The following is a 13,454-nucleotide window of genomic DNA, read 5'->3' as shown; positions in this document are numbered from 1 at the left end:
TAAAAATCATATCAATCACATTCGAAATCATCATCTAGATAGCATTAACGCTTATAATTTCAAGTCTTAGATTTACTCGTATATACTGTCAGTAAAGAGCTGCAGTATACTCTCGGTATATACGGGTAGTCACGGCCCTTGGAATTATAAGGTAAATACTATCATGTCTAGGCCTCAAGCAAGTCAGGGTTTCTATATAATTGCGGTACTTCCATCTGAAGACCCAATTACCAAAATTACGAGTTTCAGTTTGAATATCAAATTGTATGAATTATCTCACACAATTATAATCTTTTTGTGTCTCTTGATAAATTTTTGATATATTTGTCTTCTCAGTTGATCTTTATTAACCAAATGCTCTGATACCAACTGTAAGATCCCTGTTCCCACCGAGCAACGGATTCAGGGTACTGGCAGCGGAAGTAGCGCTTCTCGCGCGCGACAGGGGTCCCACACTCGGGGCCTCGCCCACGGATATCCGGATAAGAGACTAATCCGTCGGTTGTTCCAAAACCGAACCCGGAAAAACTTCCTCTACTGGAAAGCACGGGCGATTCCACCAGGATAACTTTTTACTCTAACGTAGTCAAGATCATTTCTAATCGAGATGATCCGATTACATCATAAGATACTTAGTCAGTTCAAGGAAGAAACTTGCACTTGGATCATTGGGATCAACGCTTTTTTCCCCATTCAAGAGGCACAGCCGTTGATTCCTATCCATAGAACAGTTTCTGTCCGGGATTTATTTTTTTTTTTCTATCGTAAAAACAAAAGTTTGAGTCTCGATTTACGGATCCATCAGTCCAGCCTAACCCCATCCAATCCCATGGGTTAGCCAACCGCCCAACCACTGTAGTGATGGGATCCAATTAAAAATTTGGTTAGGTTTTGTCCCGGGTACCAAGGAAAAGAGTTCCAAGGCCCCCTAGCCGGATGTTCATGCAAAATAAAACTAGTCACACCACTCACACACCCAATATGAAATTGCCTTTTTCAACCAGATTCAACCAGTTTAAAACAATCCTTTAATAAAACCATAGTATCATTGATCACCATCTTCCAATTTATCCAATTGATTCTTAATTTCCCATCATTCCTTCATCAGAGTATCTATGGCATCATTGGCAACTAGAACGCTCAGGAGCCGTTTCGATAGTTCCTAGCCCATAATACTTGGCAATATAATCACTTAACATGATGGACTCTCGTTGAAGATCAGCAAGATCAACCAACAGATCCATATAAGGAGCCATGGACTCATCCATTGAAGACCAGCAAGGTCAATCAACCAGATCCATGCTCGATTTCAGAAAACAACTCCAACTCTGTTCCAATATCTTCCTCGACGCACGCGTGGGTATCCTAGGCGACCCAGAGCCCGAGCACCGTATGGTCAGCACCCTCTAGGATCCTTCGCAGGTAACCTAGCGCTTCACGCATAGGCCGCTTCCTTGGCCCCTCATCCACCGTACCGGAAGCTCACCATTTTAATCGCACCGAGGCTGGTCAAGACCTCGGCCGACCTTGCTACGCGAGACGTCCTTCATTGACTCCCCGTCAGCAGTTGCAACTTTCTCATCACGACCTTAATCACAAGACGGTCAAAATGCTCCCCCCAGCATTCTTGACATAAAACAATCATTTACAGACAGCATTTACAAACAGCATTTACAAACAGTTTACAATACAATTTCTATTTTAACTTTCATTTTTCCACATTATCCCTCCTCAATCTACATTACTTATTCCATATTCCATTTATATGTATACTCATCCCATCACATCATTTCCATCTCATCACTTCAGATTCCCTCACATCACAATCGTATATTCACATCCATACATCCACAACTATATGCGTACATTCACATCTACTTGCATACATCTACATCCCTATGCATACATCCACATCCACATTCACATTCACCTCTATACATCTACATCTACATGCATACATCCACTCCACATTCACATCCACATCTATACATCTACATCTACATGCATACATCCACCTCTACATCCACATCTACGTCTATACACCTACATCTACATGCATACATCCCCATCCACATCCACATCTACATCTATACATCTACATCTACATGTATACATATACATCTCCATTCACAACTACATCTACATGCATACATCCATATCTCCATTCCCATCTACATCTATACATCTACATCTACATGCATCCATCCACCTCCACATCCACATCTACATCTATACATCTACATCTACATGTATACATCCACATCTCCATTCACATCTACATCTATACCTCTACATCTACATGCATCCATCCACATCTCCATTTACATCCTCATCTACACATCTATTTCTACATGCATACATCCACGACCCATGCATACATCCACCTCCACATTCACACTCACATCCATACATCTACATCTACATGCAACATCCACATCTCCATGCATAATAAAATTCTTTTAATTAATCTAGGATGATAGTTCCTAGAATATGGTAGGAATTCCTCTTTTTATACTTTGAATGAATTTATTTTATGCGTAATTTCTATAAAAATTTTGCCATAGCTCCGCTACTATGACTGATAAATCTCAATTTTTTTCTAAGGGATAAAGCTCATTATTAAAGAAATAATTAGAATGGTCTCTAATTGGATCATCAATCCATAATGGTCTCTAATTGGATCATTAAGAAAACAATTAGAATGGTCTCTAATTGGGTCATCAATCCATAATGGATTGAATCATCAATGTGCATAAACTAAAAGCATAGCAAAAAGCCATTAATTTGGCCTCAAGCATAGCTTAATCTTGGATTAAGGAAAGGCTTTATGAAAAGCTTCATTTGGATTGAGAATGGTTCATGAGTATGACCATTTCTTGAGTGAGAGAGAGAAATTACATAAAAACCATTAGAATTTAAACATAAATGGAAATTAACTTCTATAGCATTTATTAAATTATGTAACTCTTCACTACTATTCACCAATTAACTTCAATAGCATTTAAAAAACCATACCAATTAAACTTCTCAAGCTTGAGAGGGGTTGAGAAGAGAGAATCATTGAGAAATTATAGAAAGATCAAAATTCAATATACTTACCTTATAATTTGCTTGATTCTTTATTCACGGTAGAGGCTCCCAACCAATCAATTGGTTTAGTATGTTGATGGAGCCACCAATGGGGATTGAAGAAAGAGAGAAGTATCAAAAACTAGTGAATTATTAAAGAATTCACAACTCTTGGCTTAGGTGGAGTAGAGTAACAAGCATAAGACTCTATCTAATTTGGCTTAGGTGGAGTAGAGTAACAAGCATAAGACTCTATCTAATTTGGCTTAGGTGGAGTAGAGTAACAAAGCATAAGACTCTATCTAATTTGGCTTAGGTGGAGTAGAGTGACAAAGCATAAGACTCTATCTAATTTGGCTTAGGTGGAGTAGAGTGACAAAGCATAAGACACTATCTAATTTGGCTTAGGTGGAGTAGAGTAACAAAGCATAAGACTCTATCTAATTTGGCTTAGGTGGAGTAGAGTGACAAAGCATAAGAAACTATATTTTTTTCTACAAGGGGAGGCTTCTATTTATAGGAAAATTTGAGCTCCTAACCAAACAAACTGATTCTAGAATTTTCCAAGTCAGTTTGGTTGAATTTGGACTAGATTTGGACCTAGTTTGGTTACTTTTTGATTCGGTTTGGTTCCATTTTGATTTGGTTTGGTTCAAGAGAGATGAGAGATAAAAATATCACATTATTTTTGAGTTTAAAACTCATTCAAGCATGTGAAATATGCACCTCCTTTAAAGAATTCCCCTTCCTTACATATGTGTCAAAATTTTATTGCTCATAGTTTTTTACTAATAAACCTTGTACATTTTCAACTCTTCATCTTATGTGAAATATGCACCTCCTTTAAAGAACTCCTCTTCCTTACATATGTGTCATAGTTTTTTTACTAATAAGCCTTGTACATTTTCAACTCTTCATCTTATGTGAAATATGCACCTCCTTTAAAGAACTCCCCTTCCTTACATATGTGTTTATTTACTAATAAACCTTGTACATTTTCAACTCTTCATCTTATGTGAAATATGCACCTCCTTTAAAGAACTCCCCTTCCTTACATATGTGTTTATTTACTAATAAACCTTGTACATTTTCAACTCTTCATCTTATGTGAGCATTTACTCATTTTTGGATACCCAAAATATTTCATATTTTTAATATTGCTCATAGTTTTTTTACTAATAAATCTTGTACATTTTCAACTCTTCATCTTATGTGAGCATTTACTCATTTTTGGGTATCTTCTTTTACAAATTGGATTTATCTCCTCCCTACACATGGATTGATGCTATTGGCCCATAGGAACCTTAATTGGACCATAATCTAAAAATTTCTGAAAATCTAGACCCTTAGACTAAGGTTCTTTATACTTATTTCCATTTAATTCCAATTGCACATTGGAAAATTCTTTTTGAATTTCTATTTCAGGGGAACTTATTTTAATAAGATGAGTTAATTTTCTATCCAAAAATATTCATAATCTGAATATTCTCTCTCTAGCATATTTTCTCTCTCTAGGTTAAAACAGCCACAAACAAGATCTCTTATATTTCAAAAAAGGAATTGATTACAGGGGAATATACTAGACATCAAAAAGGGGTTGGGGGAGGAATCTTACAAAACCTAACTCCACATAGTATTGTGTTTCTATGATCCTTGCAGTAACAATTTCCACCTTGGGCCAGCCAAGTATCATTATAGACATCCTTGTATAATGATAACCCACAAAATCAGCCTCTTTGAGCCTCTATAAACCTGCGCTTACGTCCCCATATGCAAAATTCTTCCTGTCAAGAACAAAGTAATTGGGAACTGTAAATCTGCGCTTACTCAATTTGCATGCACCAGCCTCTCTCCAAGATAGTCACCTCTTTGTTGGCAGTGCATAGCATCACACCCCTTGGTATTCTGAAGAGCCATTTTGAAGAGCTGTACTCCCTTACTCAGCACGAACAGCCGCTCCATTTCATGAGATAGCCACCATAATTACACCAAGCCTTCTTCACCTCTGCAGCATGCTCCTCGAAGGTGTTGGTCTTCCTCTACATGCAATTCTCGGTGGTTTTATCTCTTCACATCAACTATGAGCTTATTTTTTTTTCCTGGGCAATCCGCCGTGCATCCGATGAATATTCCTCTCTTTCCTCAATTTCTCCAACATTTCTTGTCTGCACCTGTCAATTGTGCACTTCCTGCAACCAGCAGCCGTCTGCAATCCTGTCAACTTCCAAGATAGAGAGAGAGACAATCTAATCCGCCGGCCTGTTGCAAAGAGCAAGAGAGATTGGTGTTTAGCTCCGCTCTGTCCAGCCCACGTATAGTGTTCTGCCGTGCTCTCTGTCCAGCCCACGTACAGTCCAGCCCCCGCCTGCAATCCTACTGCCAGCCCGTCACAATAAGCAGGAGAGAGAGAGAGAGTAAGAGCTCTTGCACGTGTAGCTGCAGCCGGCCTATTGCAAGGAGATAAAGGGCTTTCTGTTCAGCCCCTGAGCGCCACCTTACAACAGCCCACCAGTCGCCAAAAAGAGAGAAAAATCACACGTATGCTGCAGCCGACTCTCCTTCTAGTTGGCACCAGCCTCCCCCGAAGCGGCCACCACTCTTTCACTGTCTTCCACCTCACCCCCCCCAGTAGCAAGCCCTTGATACACGAGGCGGCCACTTCCATGCCTCTCGTCGGCCCCGGCTCTTCACTCTGACCCAGGCCCTCCCTAAACAAACAAGGCGACCCCCCCAGAATCACTAGCCCCCGGCGTCCGTTTTCACGAGCGGCTACCACTCTTCTCCAATATTCGCTAGCCTTCTCAATGATGCGCTGGGCAACATATAAAGCCTCCATGTCTCCCCTCAAGCTGGCCACCTTTATATCATTTTTTTTAAAATTTTACTTAAAGCCACCAATTATATTTCCTCTTTCTCACCAAAGCAAAGGCAACATTGGCCCGTAATCTTTTAACTGCTCCCATGTCTCCATACCTTGTAATGCAACCTTCCAATTCCACCCGTACTTGGACGCGTACACAATTCCAACAAGCGAGTAGCTGATATTCATCTCCAGCCAACCATATTCCGGATAAGCCTGTACATGCTCACAGCAAAACCGTTCACCCTGTACATCTGCCAAGGCATTCCCGGGCAAAACTCTCCACACTTCACGCATTCCATATGTATACAGGCACAGGGACTTCTGCTAGCCCTCGGAATATCATGTACACTGTGGCACTTAATCCCATGTGTGAGATCCCTGTCCCCACCATGCGACGGATTCGGGGTACTAGCAGCAGAAGTAGCACTTCATGCGCGGGGCAGGGACCCACACTCGGGGCCTCGTCCACGGATATCCGAACAAGAGACTAATCCGTCGGTTTTTCCAAAACCGAACCCGGAAAAACTTCCCTTACCCGGAAAGCATGGGCGATTCCACCAAGATAACTTTGTACTCTAACGTACTCAAGATCATTACTGATCACGCTGATCCGACTGCACCTATAAAGATACTCGGTCGGATCAAGGAAGAAACTTGCACTTGGATCATTGGGATCAACGCTTTTTTCCCCATCAAGAGGCACAGCCATTGATTCCTATCCATAGAACAATTACTATCTGGGATTTACTTTATCTATCGTAATAACAGAAATTGAGTCTCGATTTACGGATCCATCAGTCCAGCCTAACCCCATCCGATCCCATGGGTTAGCCAACCACCCAACCACTGTAGTGATGGGATCCAATTTGGAATTTGGTTAGGTTTTGTCCCGGGTACCAAGGAAAAGAGTTCCAAGGCCCCCTAGCCGGAAGTTCATGCAAACATAAAACTAGCCACACCACTTACACACCCAATATGAAATTGCCTTTTTCTTAGCATCAGCTAACTTTAAAACAATCCTTTAATGAAACCATAGTACCACTGATCACAATCTTCCAATTTATCCGGTTGATTCATAATTTCCTATCATTCCTTCATCAGAGTATCTATGGCATCATTGGCAACTAGAACGCTCACCACCTGTCCACACAGGGGCCTTTTCAATAGTTCCTAGCCCATAATACTCGGCAATATAATCACTTATAAAAATCAAGATGGACTCTCGTTGAAGATCAGCAAGATCAACCAACAGATCACTCATAGGCCGCTTCCTTGGTCCCTCATCCACCGTACCGCGGAAGCTCACCATTTTTAATCGAACCGAGGCTGGTCAAGACCTCGGTCGACCTTGCTACGCGAGACGTCCTCCATTGACTCTCCGTTCAGCAGTTGCAACTTTAACAGTTAGGTCTCCACGACCTTAATCACAAGACGGTCAAAATGCTTCCCCAGCATTCTTGACATAAAACAGCCATTTACAAACAGCATTTACAATAGTTTACAAATACAGTTTCTATATTAACTCTCATTTTTCCACATTATCCCTCATTAATCCACATTACTTATTCCACATTCCATTTATATATGTACTCATCCAATCACATCATTTTCCATCTCTTCACTTCAGATTCCTTCACATCACATATCATATATTCACATCCATATCCACATCCATACATCCACATCCACATCCACATTCACATCCATACATCCACATCTACATGCTTACCTCCATTTTCACATCCTCATTTATACATCCACATCCCGTATCCACATTCATACATACACATCCATATCCACATCCATACATCCACACCCACATGCATACATCCACTATCACGTCCTCATTCATACATCCACATACATACATACATCCACATCCACATTCCCATTCACATCTATACATCCACATCTACATCCACATACATACATCCATCCACATCCACATTCCACATTCACATCTATACATTCACATCTACATCCACATTCACATACATCCACATCCACATTCCCATTCACATCTATACATCCACATCTACATCCACATATATACATACATCCACATCCACATCCACATCCACATCTATACATCCACATCTACATCCACATTCACATACATCCACATCCACATCCACATTCCCATTCACATCCACATTCCCATTCCCATTCACATCCACATTCACATTCACATACATCCACATCCACATTCCCATTCACATCTATACATCCACATCTACATCCACATTCACATTCACATCTATACATCCACATCTACATCCACATTCACATCTATGCATATACATCTTCATGCATACATCTACATCCACATCTATGCATATACATCTTCATGCATACATCCACTTTCACCTTCATACATCCACATCTACATTCATCTATTTCTACATTTCCATTCATATGGCCTCATATGCCTTCACATCTATGCTTTTACATCACATCCATTCTCGCCCTATCACAACCCATATACATCTTATCTCATCTCATACACTTCTTATCTCATCCCATACACATCTTAACTCATCTTATCACATCCTAACTCATCCCATAGGTCTCTTATCACATCTTAACTCATCTTATCACATCCTAACTCAGCCCATAGGTCTCTTATCACATCTTAACTCATCTTATCACATCATAACTCTTCTCATATACGTCTTATCACATCCTATCCCTTCCCATATCTATTTATAGAATATAAGAGAATTCTTATATTTGATATAAAATTTCTTTACGTATCTAATTATGCATAAATTCCATTTAAGGATACTAACACTCTCGAAATAAAAATCAATCTTTTATGCATCTTCCTATGCATAAATTCATTTTAAATGAGAATGACACTTTGAATTAAAATTCAATCTTTTATGCATCTTCCTATGCATAAATTCATTTTAGATGAGAATGACACTTTTGAATTAAAACACCATATTAGATAATTTGGGAAAAATCCCATTCCCATTTGAAAAATGGGAGCATGGTGAACTTGTCCAAAAGTTTGTCAAAATCCCCTCATGTGACATATCATCAGAAAGATCTTGAAGAGTAGAATCTAAATCTATGATCTCCGACAAATTTGGAGTTAGTACGTTTAAGATATGTCCAAAACTATATGGAGTAATTGATTCCCAAAATGTGAGATTTCTCCCAAATTACTTAATATTGACTTTTAAAATCAATCTTTTATGCATCTTCTTATGCATAAATTCAATTTAGATGAGAAAGACACTTTTGAATTAAAATCAATCTTTTATGCATCTTCTTATGCATAGATTCAATTTAGTAGGAATTACACTTTTAGAATAAAAGAATTTCTCTTATGCATCTAATTTATGCATAAAATCTATTTATGATGAAAATCACACTTTTAGTATAAAAATATCTTTTATGCATAACCCTATGCATCAAAACCAATTATGACAAAAGTAACATTTTTACAATATAATAATCAACTTTTATGCATACCTCTATGCAATAATTTCAAATGTGATAAAAGCAACACTTTTACTATATAAAAAAAATATCCTTTATGCATACTTCTATGCATGAAAATAAAAAATGATAAAAGTAACACTTTTGATATAAAAAAAATTATCCTTTATGCATACTTCTATACATGAAAATTAAAAATGATAAAAGTAACACTTTTGATATTAAAAAATTATCCTTTATGCATACTTCTATGCATGAAAATGAAAAATGATAAAAGTAATACTTTTAATATAAAAAAATTATCCTTTATGTATACTTCTATGCATGAAAATTAAAAATGATAAAAGTAACACTTTTGATATAAAAAAATTATCCTTTATGCATACTTCTATGCATGAAAATTAAAAATGATAAAAGTAACACTTTTGATATAAAAATTTTCTTTTATGCATACTTCTATGCATGAAAATTAAAAATGATAAAAGTAACACTTTTAATATTAAAAAAATATCCTTTATGCATACTTCTATGCATGAAAATGAAAATTGATAAAAGTAACACTTTTATGTTAAAATAATAATCTTTTATGCATACCTCTATGCATAAAAATCAATTATGCATAATATCAATTTCTCTATGATTACAATGAATATCTTTCAATTAATCTAGGATGATAATTCCTAGAATATGGTAGGAAGTCCTCTTTTCATGCTTTGAATAAAATTATATTATGCATAATTTTTATAAAAATTTTGCCATAGCTCCGCTGCTATGACTGATAAATCTCAATTTTTCTAAGAGATAAAGCTTATCATTAAGGAAATAATTAGAATGGTCTCTAATTGGATCATCAATCCATAATGGATTGAATCATCAATATACATAAACTAAAAGCATAGAAAAAAAACCATTAATTTGGCCTCAAGCATAGCTTAATCTTGGATTAAGGAAAAGCTTTATGAAAAGCTTCATTTGGATTGAGAATGGGTCATGAGTATGACCATTTCTTGAGTGAGAGAGAGAAATTACATAAAAATCATTAGAATTAAACATAAATGGAAATTTATGTAATTCTTAACTATCATTAATCAATTAACTTCAATAGCATTCATCAAATTATGTAACTCTTCACTAACATTCATCAATTAACTTAAATAGCATTCAAAAACCATTCCAATTAAGCTTCTCAAGCTTGAGAGGGGTTGAGAAGAGAGAAACATTGAGAAATTATAGAAAATGATCAAAATTCACTAATTACCTTATAATTTGCTTGATTCTTTGTTCACGGTAGAGGCCCCCAACCAATCAATTGGTTAAGTATGTTGATGGAGCCACTAATGGGGATTGAAGAAAGAGGGAAGCTCCAAAAACTAGTGAATTATTAAATGAATTCACAGTTCTTGGCTTAGGTGGAGCAGAGTAACGATGCATAAACACTATCTATTTTTCAACAAGGGGGAGGCTTCTATTTATAGGAAAATTTGAGCTCCTAACCAAAACAAACTGATTCTAGAACTTTCCTAATCAGTTTGGTCAATTTTTGACCATTTTTAGGTCAGTTAAGCTAACTTTTTGGAACTAGACTTGAATTAGGAGAGAGGAGAGATGAAATATCTCAATTTTTATGAGTTTAAAACTCATTCAAGCATGTGAAATATGCACCTCCTTTAAAGAACTCCCCTTCCTTACATATGTCATATTTTTAATATTGCTCATAGTTTTTTACTAATAAACCTTGTACATTTTCAACTCTTCATCTTATGTGAAATATGCACCTCCTTTAAAGAACTTCCCTTCCTTACATATGTCATATTTTTAATATTGCTCATAGTTTTTTACTAATAAACCTTGTACATTTTCAACTCTTCATCTTATGTGAAATATGCACCTCCTTTAAAGAACTCCCCTTCCTTACATATCTCATATTTTTAATATTGCTCATAGTTTTTTACTAATAAACATTGTACATTTTCAACTCTTCATCTTATGTGAGCATTTACTCATTTTTTTGGGTATCTTCTTTACAAATTGGATTTATCTCCTTCCTACACATGGATTGATGCTATTGGCCCATAGGAACCTTAATTGGACCATAATCCAAAAATTTCTGAAAATCTAGACCCTTAGGCTAAGGTCCTTTATACCCATTTCTAATTAATTCCAATTGCACATTGGAAAGTTCTTTTTGAATTTCTGTTTCAGGGGAACTTATTTTAATAAGATGAGATAATTTTCTATCCAAAAATATTAAAATTCTGAATATTCTCTCTCTAGAATATTTTCTCTCTCTAGGTTAAAACAGTTAGGAACAAGTCTTTTATATTTCTAAAGAGGGATTAATTACAAGAGAAGATGCTGGACATTTTGAGAGGATGGGGAGGAATCTTACATTCTCTCCCACTTGAAAAACGCGAGATGTCCTCATCTCGTAAACTGGGGGTAATTTTGCAAGATGCACAAGTATGAGACTGAGAGATTTTTTTTAAAATTAAGATTAACCACCAATTAAAAAAGTCTCAAGAGAGCAAGATTCAAGATAAGAACAAGATTTAAACTTTATTCATTCTCGAAACTTATACAGTAAAGATAGAAGAACTCTTTACACTTCCATAAGCCCGTCCATCATATGATCACAAAAGCAGCACTCACAAGCTGCGCACGTATAAGGTAACTCATCTATGGGAATAATTCTGTTGGTTATTGTCGTACCTATCTCAGTGGTATGAGGTGTTCTAACAAAAGGACCTCTGAGGCAAGCCAAAAACGGGGTAAAGACATATCTTCTGATGAGGAAGAAAACACGCCAGTAAGAAGACCCGCTCAGAAAACCCAAGATGTCTTGATCTCATGACGCAGTAGTATCGGGGACCCAAACCCAAAGCTTCAATAACCATGGCCAAGCGGACATTGTTACGAAAGTGTTGCTGACCCCAGGGTGTTACCCTAGTTATTTCTTGATAGGTCCGCCATTTTGTCTGCGCTACAGAAGTTCCCAAGTGAGGGAAAAGTGAGCGCTCGTACTGTTCTATAAAATCTTTCTTCACAGACTCTCTTGCGTCTTGAAGGTGAGAAATCATCATGGATAAAACTAATTCCTGTTGCCAAGCCATGAAGGAGATTAAGAAGAAGGAGATCGATGGAAGTAAGATTACTGTGAGCGATAAGTAAAAGTTACGACTTATATAAAGGAAGGAGTTAGCGTAACCTAGAAGCCAACGGTATCTTGCCACTGAAGTTTTACCGTCTTTCCATGATTTGGGTTTGGCACATATTTCTATAGAAGGCGTTAAGAACTTTGAGATGAGGAGATAAAAGAAGTTCGTAGGTTAAGTCACTTACTTCTTTTGGTCCACAATATCTGGGGGATAACTACTTATACTCCCCTAGAGATAAAGAAAATCTTTTGGTCCATATTCAATTGAAGACTATAACTGCTTCTTTGATTTCTCTGACTGTCCTCTTCTTATCCGTATATTGTCTCTGTCAATCCTAGGCAGCGTTTATATCTGTATGAATTGCTTGCATCTGATGCTCTAAGTCGCCAAGCATTTGACTGGTCATCTCGACCCTAATCAATGGGTCGAACCTAGTTAATAGAGTTAAGCAATCTTGTCCGAGAGACGAACCCTGATTAGATTGGTATGAAGGAATTGGTCTCTGAATTTGGGTTCTAGACTTCCTTGTGCCCTTTTCATGGTAGGAGTTGGGCAGTCTTTTAACTGATGACTAAAACCTTGGCATCCAAAATACCGGTTCTCACTTCTGAACTCATCGTTCTGAATCCTTAAAACAAGTGGGTTCCTGAGAAGGTATTCTGGGGAAAGTGTCTTCCCTTTTTAAACAAAATCTTTCTTTTATTTTAGAGAGAGAATAATTATAAGATCAGAAAGGGAGATTCTTACTCCTGTATACCTCTAAGGCTGGGGGAGGAATCTTACATTCTACCCCACTTAAAAAAGTGCGAGATGTCCTCGTCTCGCAAGGTAGAGGACAACTCTTTTTCTTAAGATCCAATTCCTTATATTCTGGTCAACCCAACAGAATACTAGGATAAATATCCCTTAGAACTCATCAT

Source organism: Cibotium barometz, chromosome 1 (genome assembly GCF_041138505.1).
Source record: "Cibotium barometz isolate CiBa-2024 chromosome 1, ASM4113850v1, whole genome shotgun sequence".
Lineage (NCBI taxonomy): Eukaryota > Viridiplantae > Streptophyta > Polypodiopsida > Cyatheales > Cibotiaceae > Cibotium > Cibotium barometz.
Note: the sequence above shows the minus strand (reverse complement) of the source record.